Raw genomic sequence first — 10,934 nt, forward strand, 5'->3', positions numbered from 1 at the left:
TCCTCACTGAATGTCCAAGTACAGGAACCATTGATCATTAGTCACTTGGCTATAAGCAGCGATTGCTACAATTGTCCTCTTTGAGAAAGTGACTTCAAAGACTGTGATATACACGAGTAAGAATGACCCGGGTTAAGAAAAATCCTGAGCAGACTCTGTCCAACATGTATACAAACAGCTATCATTGAGAAATAACCTCAGAAGTTTCTGAACTGGAAGTTTAATAATTTCAGTAATTGATAGAATTTGTAGTCTCTGAGAAACAAGTGTGTGAATAGCCTTCTTTGGGAAATGCCCATATTAGAGTATGAATAGCAAGTCTGCAATAGTTCTTATTGAGAAATAGCCTTAGTAGATTTGATGAGAAAGTGTAAGAATGGCCAACATTTAGATATAGAATTTGTTAACTATGACCAACAATATACAGATTCGACTATGAGAAATCTTTAGAGACTCTGATAGGAAAGTGTAGGCACTGCCATTATTCAGAAATAGAAGAGTGCAAATGCAAATGTGCTTATGGCCACCACTGAGAAACAGTATTAGTAGAAGTTAGCAGCAATGGTAAGAATAGTCTACATTCAAAAATAACCTCAGTGAACTAAGGAAAACACATGTAAGTATGAACACCATGGCCCTCGTTGAAGGGCAGACTTAATAGAATCTGGCCAGCAACAATAGACAGAATGGTATCTCTATTAAGTAGCTCCCGGTTGCTCTGATCAGCAAATAGAGAAATAGGTTTATTGAAAAATAGACTTTGTTACGTTAGAACAGGAGGTGTAATAATTGCCCTCTTTGAAAAATACCCTTTGTGCTGTCTGATAAACAAGTGTAGGGATAGACTTTATGTAGCAATGGCTGTTGAATAAGTTGACCTGCAGGTGTAGAAATAACAAATTTACATCACCCTTTTGAGAACTACCATCCAGAGGCTCTGAACACTAACTGAAACAGTATTCATCATTTACCAATAGTATTAGTAGGCTGTTACTGGTAAGAGAAGGAATGGCTTTCAGTGTAAAATAGCAGCAGTGGACAATGACAAAAGAGGGTAGGAAATGCCTGCCTCTAGAAATTTCCTTATGAGAATCTGACCATGAAGTGTAGGAATGGTCCTCTTTAAATAATATTTATACTACTAGGCCCAGACCATTAATTGTAGCAATTGCCTAATTACAAAACAGCCTTAATAGACTGTCCAAAGCAAGGGTAGCAATGGCTGTCATTAAGAAATTACATTCATAATCTATGAACAGGAGACATTAGAAATGAACTCGCTGAGAAATAGCCAAAGTAGCCTCTGGTAAGTATGTGTGTGAAAGACTTCATTGTGCAAACAGCCTTAGAGGAAAAGGATCAGCAAGTGTGGGACTGATCTTCATTGATAAGTCCTCATCCTTAGCTCTAACTAGCAAGTGTAAGGACTGTACTCATTGAGAATTAGCATTCATGTACTGTGTTGAGAAAGTGTGAAAATAGAGCCAACTAATAAATAGCTGAGTAAACTTTGACCAGAATGTGAGAGAGCAACAATCATTTAAACATAGGCATATTTCACTGTGATCTTCGAAAATATATTTCAAATACTGTGATAAGCAAATAGAGGAATTACCCCCACTGAGAAATATTCCTAGTAGATTCCCCCTGTCCAAAAGCGTAAGAATTACCCTGAAATATGGCCTTTATTATCTCTGCCCACCATGTGTATGAATGCCCTTCATAAAATAGCTTTAGTGTACCCTGACCTGTAATTGTAGAATGGCCATCAGTCACGAGTAACATTAATACAATTTGAATGGCAAGGATAAGAAAAACCTTCATTGGTAAGTAGCCTTAGTTGTCCCTGGCCAGCAACTGTAGGAATTGCCCCACTAAGAAATACACTTGGGGCCCCAGAGGGTGCACCCGCAGACTGAGCAGGCCAGATCTCCCTGTTCCCCAGCTCCTCCCACTTCCCTGGTGCAACTAGGTCCCTCTGTGGCTGGCTTGGGGCTACTTGTATCCCGCAAGCATGTTGCTGAAGGAGGCCCCTTGCTCCACCCTCCTGATTGAAGGGCCTGGTGACCCCAATTCCAGGATACTCAGTGCCAGAGGGTGTGCACGCAGAGTAGAGAGACCTCAGGAGATAAAGTACCCCTCACACTTCAGGCTAGCAACAGCTGAAATCACAGAGTAACTGGGAAGATAATCAAGAGCACTGCTCCTATGCTGAACCTGATAATCAGCACCAGTGTGTAGGAGGCAGACTCTGAGGATACTCAACATCTACCAGATCAGAGATACAGAGGCTCCTAAGAGCTCACCACTAAAGTAGACTTAAAACTCGCCCACCATGGCTCAGGGAATTTTGCAGAACAGAGGGCAAAACAATTGTAAGTTATACAGGTTGAGACATCATGCCCAGAGGCACTCCCCCAAAAAATCTGATGGCTGCTCCCACAATACATATAGCACAAACCCTTAGGTAATATGTACAACCCCACTGAGGATAGTCCCCAATGGAATGTGGGTAGAGATGAGGGAAAAGATGATACCAACACATGACTTATCCTTATAAACTATGTTGGTATTGTTAATGAAATAATAATAAACATTAAAAATTAAGATAGATGTATTCCTGTGAAAAAATAAAGAACTGATTCTGAAACACAGAGAGTGTAGATAATATGCATTAACTATATAAATTTATAAATTCAGGCAAAATAAACAGTTATGGAGACATTCATTTACTATTTTCTTTCCAATACTTTTTTTATTAATTAGTTTTGAACTCAGCGAATACAGTAAATTTGGTACCATTGTTAGGGTCATCCATACCCTCCCCCCTCCCCCTGGCCCCTCCTTGTTGAGGTATATGGGTCGTGCATTCTGGAGTAATCTCACAGTTATGGGTAGGATAAACGTCTCTGCATATCAAGATCCAACATGTGGCTCTGACATTCTTTCCACCCCCTTTTCTGCAAAATTTCCCTGTGCCATGTTGGGTTCATTTTTGGTCTGCTTCAGTGATGAGGTGTGGGGGGCCTCAGGGTCTCTGGATATCTGATTTGGTAGGAGTTGATTTTTCTCTGTGTTGATCTCCTTCACCCTTGTGCTCGTACCCAGTTCCCCAAGAAAACAGCAGCCTTGCTTGTTTTGCCAATTGCTTTTTTTTTCACCCGGGGCCCATGGGAAGTATGATGGGATGGTTCTCTCCTTAGGATCTGCATGTATCTGAAAAACCGAAGCAGATTCTCCAATGAAGAGTAAGTTAGCACCAGACAAATGAGATAACCCTTACTTTTTTTATAGAGAGTTTAATAGGTGTAGGCCCTCTTGTAGCCCATGATTAGTGGTATCTTGATAATGGAGAGTAGGCTTATGTTTGTATATGGTTCTGACTTGTCTCCCAGCTCCAGCTATGGGTCCTGTACCACTGAGGGGACCAGTTAGCCAAATCAAGAGTAGTTAGTTTCCCACCATGGCTGTGTGCAGCAACTGCACTTCTGCGAGCATCATGACAGGTAATTTGCTGCTAAGTAGATTAGACCATGAGTTGCTTGGAAAGATATTGGTCATTTCCCCCAGTCACCCATGTATCACCTTCTGGCACTAGATACACTGACTGTCTGGGGGCTGACTCTTTCCAGCTTCCGCGCATGCCATCCCATTTTATGTGTCAAACGCATAAGGTGTCTTCAGCAGTAATGTCTTATCACTAACCTTTTGTGGGTCATCAAGTACTCTTAGAGAAATCTGTCTTGCTTTTAGGAAACAATGTAGGTCTCTGATCAAAAGTTCATTGTGGATGATAGCCACATGCTGATACTGGGAGTTACAGGTCAGTGCCCACTAAGGCAATGAAGAAAAAGATAACTAATATTAAAGAGTTAGACAGAAGAGAGAGAAAGAAGCTGTGAAAGATTAAGGTCAGTCTTCATCATACCCTCTCCAGTGTCTTGTCACTCAGGTGTTCCTTCTAAGGGCCTGGTGAAGGTTCAGCCATTTGACCTGCCTTTTAGAAGGTAGAATTTTATGGTACCATTGCCGTTTGCATCTAGATTTGTGTTTCCCACCCCTTCCCTTCCCCTTTCCTCCCTCCTTTGTTATTATTGATAGCAAATTTAAATCACCCAATTTCAATGGGATTTAAGTCCTACTATAATAAATACATAGATACTGTCTTTGCTAACAGAATTGACCTATCATTTGGGTCACTTAGGGCCTATTATAATATATACCTAGAAAACGCAGCACACATAGAAAGTATGGAATTCTGTGATTTTTGTCTCCTCTGTTTGGGTTACCTAATCTCCCCTGTATATAAGCATATTAAAGCACACACACGTAAGCTGCTATTAAATCTGTACTTGCCTTGGATTGTAAATGCAGCCAAAACTCTCAGACCAGATCATTCCAATATAAGGGTAAGGCTGTCCACCAGAACAGAAACAAACATGACCTGATAGCCAATTTATTTCCCAAGAAATAGAGACGTCTTTTTTGTTTATTTTTGTTATTGACATCTTCCATAATTATGGACAGAAACACATGATAATTCCCACCCCTGTCACTTTCCCCTTAAAAATTCCACTCTCCATCATATCTTTTCACCTGCTCAAACAGTCTCTCTTTTATTTTGATGTCATCATCTTTTCATCCTATTATGATGATCCTCATAGGTAGTGCCAGCCACTGCTAGATCAAGGATATCCAGGCCATTTTGTGTCTAGAAGAGTTGATTGAAAATAGAGACATTAACCCAAAGGTAGAGCCAGAAGTGAGAGAGTGATAATTGCATTACAAGTGGACTGATAATGTTTATTCAATTACAGATCTCAGTTTATTTTAAAAAAAGAACAAAGTTGGGCTAAAGTAATTATTGTGTGTTTAAAGTTTAGATGCTTCCTTGAAAGCTTGATAGCCTTAATCTAATTCATCTGTACACATATAAAGACCGATGAACAAAGTGGTCCCTGCATCTAGAGGACATTTGCAGGAGAAAGAAGCCCTGGTACATCCCTTTTTCTTTCTCTCTATCTCTCATTCTCTCTCTTTGAACATAAATCATAATTGCTTTTTACAATTATTTGAATATTTCTATGCAAACCAAGGATAGCATTTACCTTTGTTGAGATACAGATTTGTAGACTTGGATAAGGAGAATTAGAAATTTCTGTGGTTTTCTAATAGTCCTACTATACTCTTACCATCAATTGTTCAATTGTAACTCCTTGAGAAATAGGCTTAGTACACTTATCTACAACTGAAGAAAATGTGAGTCCTGAAGCATGGCTTGACAAGCCTCTGACCACCAAATGCAAGAATTGCCCACACTGAAGAATAGCCTTTATAACCTCTGATCACTATGTGTAGCAATGGACCTAATTGTATAAAAGCCTTACTAGAATTTGATCTGAAAACTGATAATGTAACATCATTGAAAAATTGCCTTCATAATATGAAAACTAAGAGCAGGAATTTCCTTAATGAGAAACAACCTTGGTATTACCTAACTAGCAAGTGTAGGAATTCTCTTGTTATGAATCAATCCAAATACATGGTGTCATGCAAAGGTAGGAATGACCATCATTGAAAAATTACCTTTGTGTTCTCTGGACAGCAACTGTAGAAATTTCAGTCATTGAGAACTAGCCTCCATATACTCTGACAAGCAAGTGTAATAACAGACCTCTTTGCGAAATACATTTAATAGTCTCTGTATATCCGCTGGATGAATTGTCCTCATTGAGAAGGAAACTTAGTAGGCTCTCAGTACTCAGGGTATATGCCGTGTTTGTTGAGAAAGACTTTTAGTATACACTGTCCAGTAAATGTAGAAATTTTATCATTGAGAAATCGCCTCAGGAGACTCTGACCAGCACATATAAGAATTGCCTTCATTGAAAAATAACATTAGCAGATTCCCAGTAGTAAGTGTAAGAATGGTCCACATAGAGCAATGGCTTTGTTTGACTCTATACAGCAAGTGATGGTGAATTGTACCAGGATGTCTGTCTAGTCATAGCTTTCTAACTTGTTTTGCATATATAAACTTCCTTTTTACATGTATCACAGGTGAATATAGGATCCATTATGAACTGCATGGATAACTGGATTTGTAATGTAGGGATCAAACTTCTCCATAGCCTATGGAAGATATATAGTCTTGTATCAGGCACATAACAAATGAAAGACAACTGAGTATAGGAGATGATAATTTCATTGTTTAATGCCTAGCTAAAATTATATATAGACTTTTGTGGGATAAAAGAATAATTGGGGTGTGATACAGGAATAGATATCAGCATGTTATTATGCAGTCTTGAATTTGGAATGAAAAGTTATAAAGATTGTGTAATATAGAAGCACTGTATTGTAGTGCAGACCTCTGATCTTATCTCGTGTTTTATAAAATTCACCATGGGTTGTGTTGCTGTTCTTGTAAAATCGCATAGGGATTGTGCCTCTCACCTCATGGGCATGAAGTTGGGTTTCCTGCTCACCTTGTATTTTCCTTTCGAGCAATCTTGTTAGCAGTATAAACAATACCCACACATACATCCATCCTGTTTGCCTGTCAGGACGGCTTGAGAAAATGTTAATCTTCAGGAGGACTGATGAGTTCCTCACACATGCCATAAACAGAGAAATGTTTTGTAGTGCAAATTGAGTTTTTACTGGAGGATATATGTGTTGTGGGTATTTAGTGGTTGACGCAAAGTAACTGTTGTTCTTAGACATGTTCATACCAGAGTTAGTACATGAAATCAACCTACTTATCAAAGAATGAGGAAATTAGTGTAAACAATTTACACATAGACAATGCAGTGCTACCGAGGCATTAAAGCATAAGGCTACTCCGTGAAAACTGGTGAAAATCCCTAACTCTTCTGCATCATTTATGAGCAAGAATTACATTGCTATCATAATTACTTTCAGTTGTATAAATTTTTCTCCAACTGTTTTGGGGAGTGGAATCACACTGGGGGAAGCTCCTGGAGGTGGAACTGCCCCTCTACCTGGGTGTCTTCATGAAGGTGGTTTTCAATTTCACCATGTGATAGTCCTCCATTAATCCTCAGAGGAGGGGAATCTGATTGTGATGATTTTGCCTAGGGAACTATGGGCAACACCGGAATCCAGGTTGGTGTAGTGCAGTGTTAGAGTTACAGTCCTTGGTTATATTGGTGGACCTGGTGATAGCAGATTGGGTCAGTTACAATACCTGCAAGGATTCTTGATAGCTCTCTGAGACCCACTACCGACATGTATACAGAGCCTTCTGTCCCTGAAAATGCCTCGATTTCATTCTGATCTCCCACCACATCCACGCATGAACTTTGCTACCCTGTTTTGCTACTGTTCTTGCACTAACCTACCTCACACAGCATCAACATCCAATACAGGGTCCAATGTCTTTCCCTACCATCTCCATCAAAGGGCTAATATCTCCCCACGACCATCTTGCCTCTTTGCATGGCACGCTGGGAATCATGGTTCTGCCATTCTCGTCTTCTTTCTCCCTCACTCTCCTTTTGAGATAAGGTTTTACTCTAGCCCGTGCTGACTTAGAATTCACCATGTAATCTCAGAATGGTATCAAAGTTAATGATTTCCTAACTCCACTTCTTTGCTGGGAGTAGAAGTGTGCATCATCACTCCTAGCCCTCTTCTATTTTTAGAACAAAGTCGGACCCCAGTGTCATGTGTCAAAGTATTCCAGGAAGCTATGCCTCTATCATAGCTCATCTAACTGCCAGAAAACTGCAATGTTCAAGTTATCATTCTAGTTCTACAACTCAAGGAGTCATTCTCAGAGCCAGTTTTCAAATAACTCTAAAACATGCCAGTCCAGGATCTACCCTTGCATGAATGAATTCAGAGTGCCCCAGTATTAGCACTACACAAATATTGAAGCTCCAGAGCACTCACAGTAAATTCTGTACTCAAATACAACAATGGATTTTGGTTCTAAGCATCCTTCTCTGCATACTAACTCTAGCTGCCATCATGTCCCTCCAGCCCCTCACAGGCACATACTATTCCATGGCCATACTAAATCCCTGGCTCCCCTGGTGAGCAATGAGTAACCACACCATTAAAACATGTTGCCAAAGAGAAGCTCAAGACCCAAATCTGGATTCTGTTCATGTTCTCTGAAGCCCTCTTTTGCAACCTCCCCCATTATATTACAGACTATAAAAGGAATTTTGCCCTTAAAACGTTTCCTGTGGATGGTTTTACTATTAGAATATAATTCTTTTTGGTCCATTCAGTAGTATGCTGTATATTAATCAATGCATAATGTATTTCTTATAACTTCCCTATGGGCAAGATGGAGAGTGTCACCAGTACAATCTCAAAGCACTGAATTTAATATATTTAGTGAGTATGAGATATTTTAGGGTGACTGTGTGAAACCAACTCTACAGTGCCGCCAACTTCATTGTCATGTTGTTTACTTATCTGTTTCGCTGAGCTAGTGTTGGACAGAAGCATTTTGCCATGTGAGAGTTTTATTGTTCCTCACTCTTCCAGGCCATCCAGCTCAACTTATATGGGCTAAACCATCAAGTGTTGTTGATAATCTCATTGGCAGATGGAAGTTTGATAACTCATATCTTAACTCCCCAAGTGTCTGATTATGTCATGTTGGTCATCACAAATGTGAGTATAATGACTCAGATCTGCTGGTATTGTCTTTCTAGATAAGTCAGAATGCTCACCTCTAAACTAGCACAAACACTTACACCACTTAAAACCGTGAAAGTAAAGGCATGAGGAACTTCTCTCAAACTATAAAAGAGGTATTTAGCTCTCAATTTCATATGAACGGATTTCTGAGGTCAGTAACAAATTCTGCTACTTATTCCAAATCCTACTTTCAAAATGCTCTGAAAAAAATAGGTTGTATTTTACCCAAACATTTTGGGGAAACCCTTTTCTCACAAGGTTCTTAATGTGGGATTATACAATTATTATGGCAAAAGGCATAGACCTTTATTATCAGATATACAAACCATATTAGAGCCCTTTAAATCTACTATGACCTTACAAATATCAGTTTTTAATGAATGTTGGCAATTATTCTTTAAGTTATAGATAATATAGATAATGACATTGGTGTTGTAGCACTATTCTATAGTGGGGAATTCATATGATATAAAACCTAAGATTGTTTTCACTCAGTTGCAAAAGCATAATGCAAGTCCTCATAATGCAAACTCATACAAAAACATCAGGATTTATAGTTTACATCATATTCTAGCGTTGTCACTATGGGATAGGATGTGATGAATACATGGCGGTTTATGTCCTCCATGCTTTAAGCTGTGGGATGTACTTGATTAGAATTTGTAGGAAATCCATGGACATGATGAAATCACTGCAAATTAAATGAAAATTGAAAATGTACCCATAGGAAATTAAATGATTAATATAAAATTTCAATATTTAGAGTAATCATTCCCCAAACATATTTTCTCTAACTGCTTCCTATTCACTTTATCATTCTGAAATTAATAAATTAATAAGAAAATGAATAACTTAATGATTTTTTTAAGGTAGGGTCTTATTGTAGCCCATGCTGACCTGGAATTTACTAGACACTCTCATGGTGGCTTTGAACTCACAGCGTTCTACCTACCACTGCCTCAATACTGCTGGGATTAAAGGCGTGTAATACCATATCGGGCCAAATAAATAAATAAATATTTTACAGTTGGAGAAATGGCTAAACGGTTAAGGCTCTTGCCTACAAAGCATAAGGACCCAAATTTAATTACCCATTGTCCATTTAAAGTCAGACTCAAAGAGTTGCGGATATATCTGGAGTTCATTTGCAATTGTTGGATGCTATGGAATGTCCATTCTCAATCTCACTCTCTCTCGCACACATACACACACCCTTTCATCCTTCTGTCTCTTTCATTCACTTTCTCTCAAATATATAAATAACATTACTTTTAAGTGTCCAATTTCCGGCTATATTTTACAAGTTTGGATGAATGTCGGTGTTTTTCAGGAAAACAAATGACATATGTGCATTTTCTGGATATATTTTCTATGCTGTCATCAAATTCTTATCTGAAGATTAAAAATATAAAATATATGAAGTACATAGTCTACTCAGACAATTTTTAAATGGTAAACGTAGTAAAATATATTCACATAAGTTCATCCCAACTTTATTTATATCACTGTTGTTCTTAGGAACTCAGCAGTTAAAACTTCTATTTTTTTTTTTAATTTATTTGAGAAATAGAGAGAGAGAGATAATATGGGCACTCCAGTACCTGTAGCTCATGTACCTGCAAAAAATAACTGGGACTTAACATCATAACAATAATCAATGAGTATAATTATTCAGTTTCATATTTTTGTAGGTAGGATATCTGGCAGGTGTTGAATTAGAGACACAGTTTTGGTTTAGGATTTTGTTGAAAATGGATGACAAAAATAAGATACTGTTCACTTCAGTAGTACCTTTACTACAGTTGGAATGATATTGATTACATAAACATGGCCCCTGTTCAGGGATGACAAACGACTTCCTGAAGTTTTCCATATTTTGTTTTATTTTTATTTATTTGAGACAGAGGTAAAGAGAGAATTGGCATCCCGGGGCCTCCAGTAACTGCAAACAAACCACCGACACATGTGCCAGCGCATACCTCCGGCTTATGTGAGTGCTGGGGAATCAAAGCAGGGTCTGTCCATTGGCTCTACAGGCAAACATCTTAACTACTAAGCCATATTTTCAGCACGAGTGTTCCATATTTTAAATAAAGAGAATTTAGGCACCTCAAATAAGTAGAAGAAATGGTATTGCCTGATCTTGAACATATATTTCTTCTCAGTCCCAAAGGTGGAATACTTCTCAGTGGATTTTTGTCTCAACAACTTCTATGATATTAACAATCGACTATTATTATAATGAAAGGGAAATT

At 38.5% G+C, this 10,934-nt stretch overlaps 1 non-coding gene across 1 annotated transcript; it reads left to right on the forward strand.

Moving 5' to 3' along the window:
• Window positions 1-10,453: 10,453 nt before the first annotated feature.
• On the forward strand, window positions 10,454-10,558 carry LOC123457130. The gene has a single exon (XR_006634904.1). It is a non-coding gene; the product is annotated as a U6 spliceosomal RNA (small nuclear RNA).
• The last annotated feature ends 376 nt before the right edge of the window (window positions 10,559-10,934 follow it).

This window comes from Jaculus jaculus, chromosome Y, assembly GCF_020740685.1.
Source record: "Jaculus jaculus isolate mJacJac1 chromosome Y, mJacJac1.mat.Y.cur, whole genome shotgun sequence".
Classification (NCBI taxonomy): Eukaryota; Metazoa; Chordata; class Mammalia; order Rodentia; family Dipodidae; genus Jaculus; species Jaculus jaculus.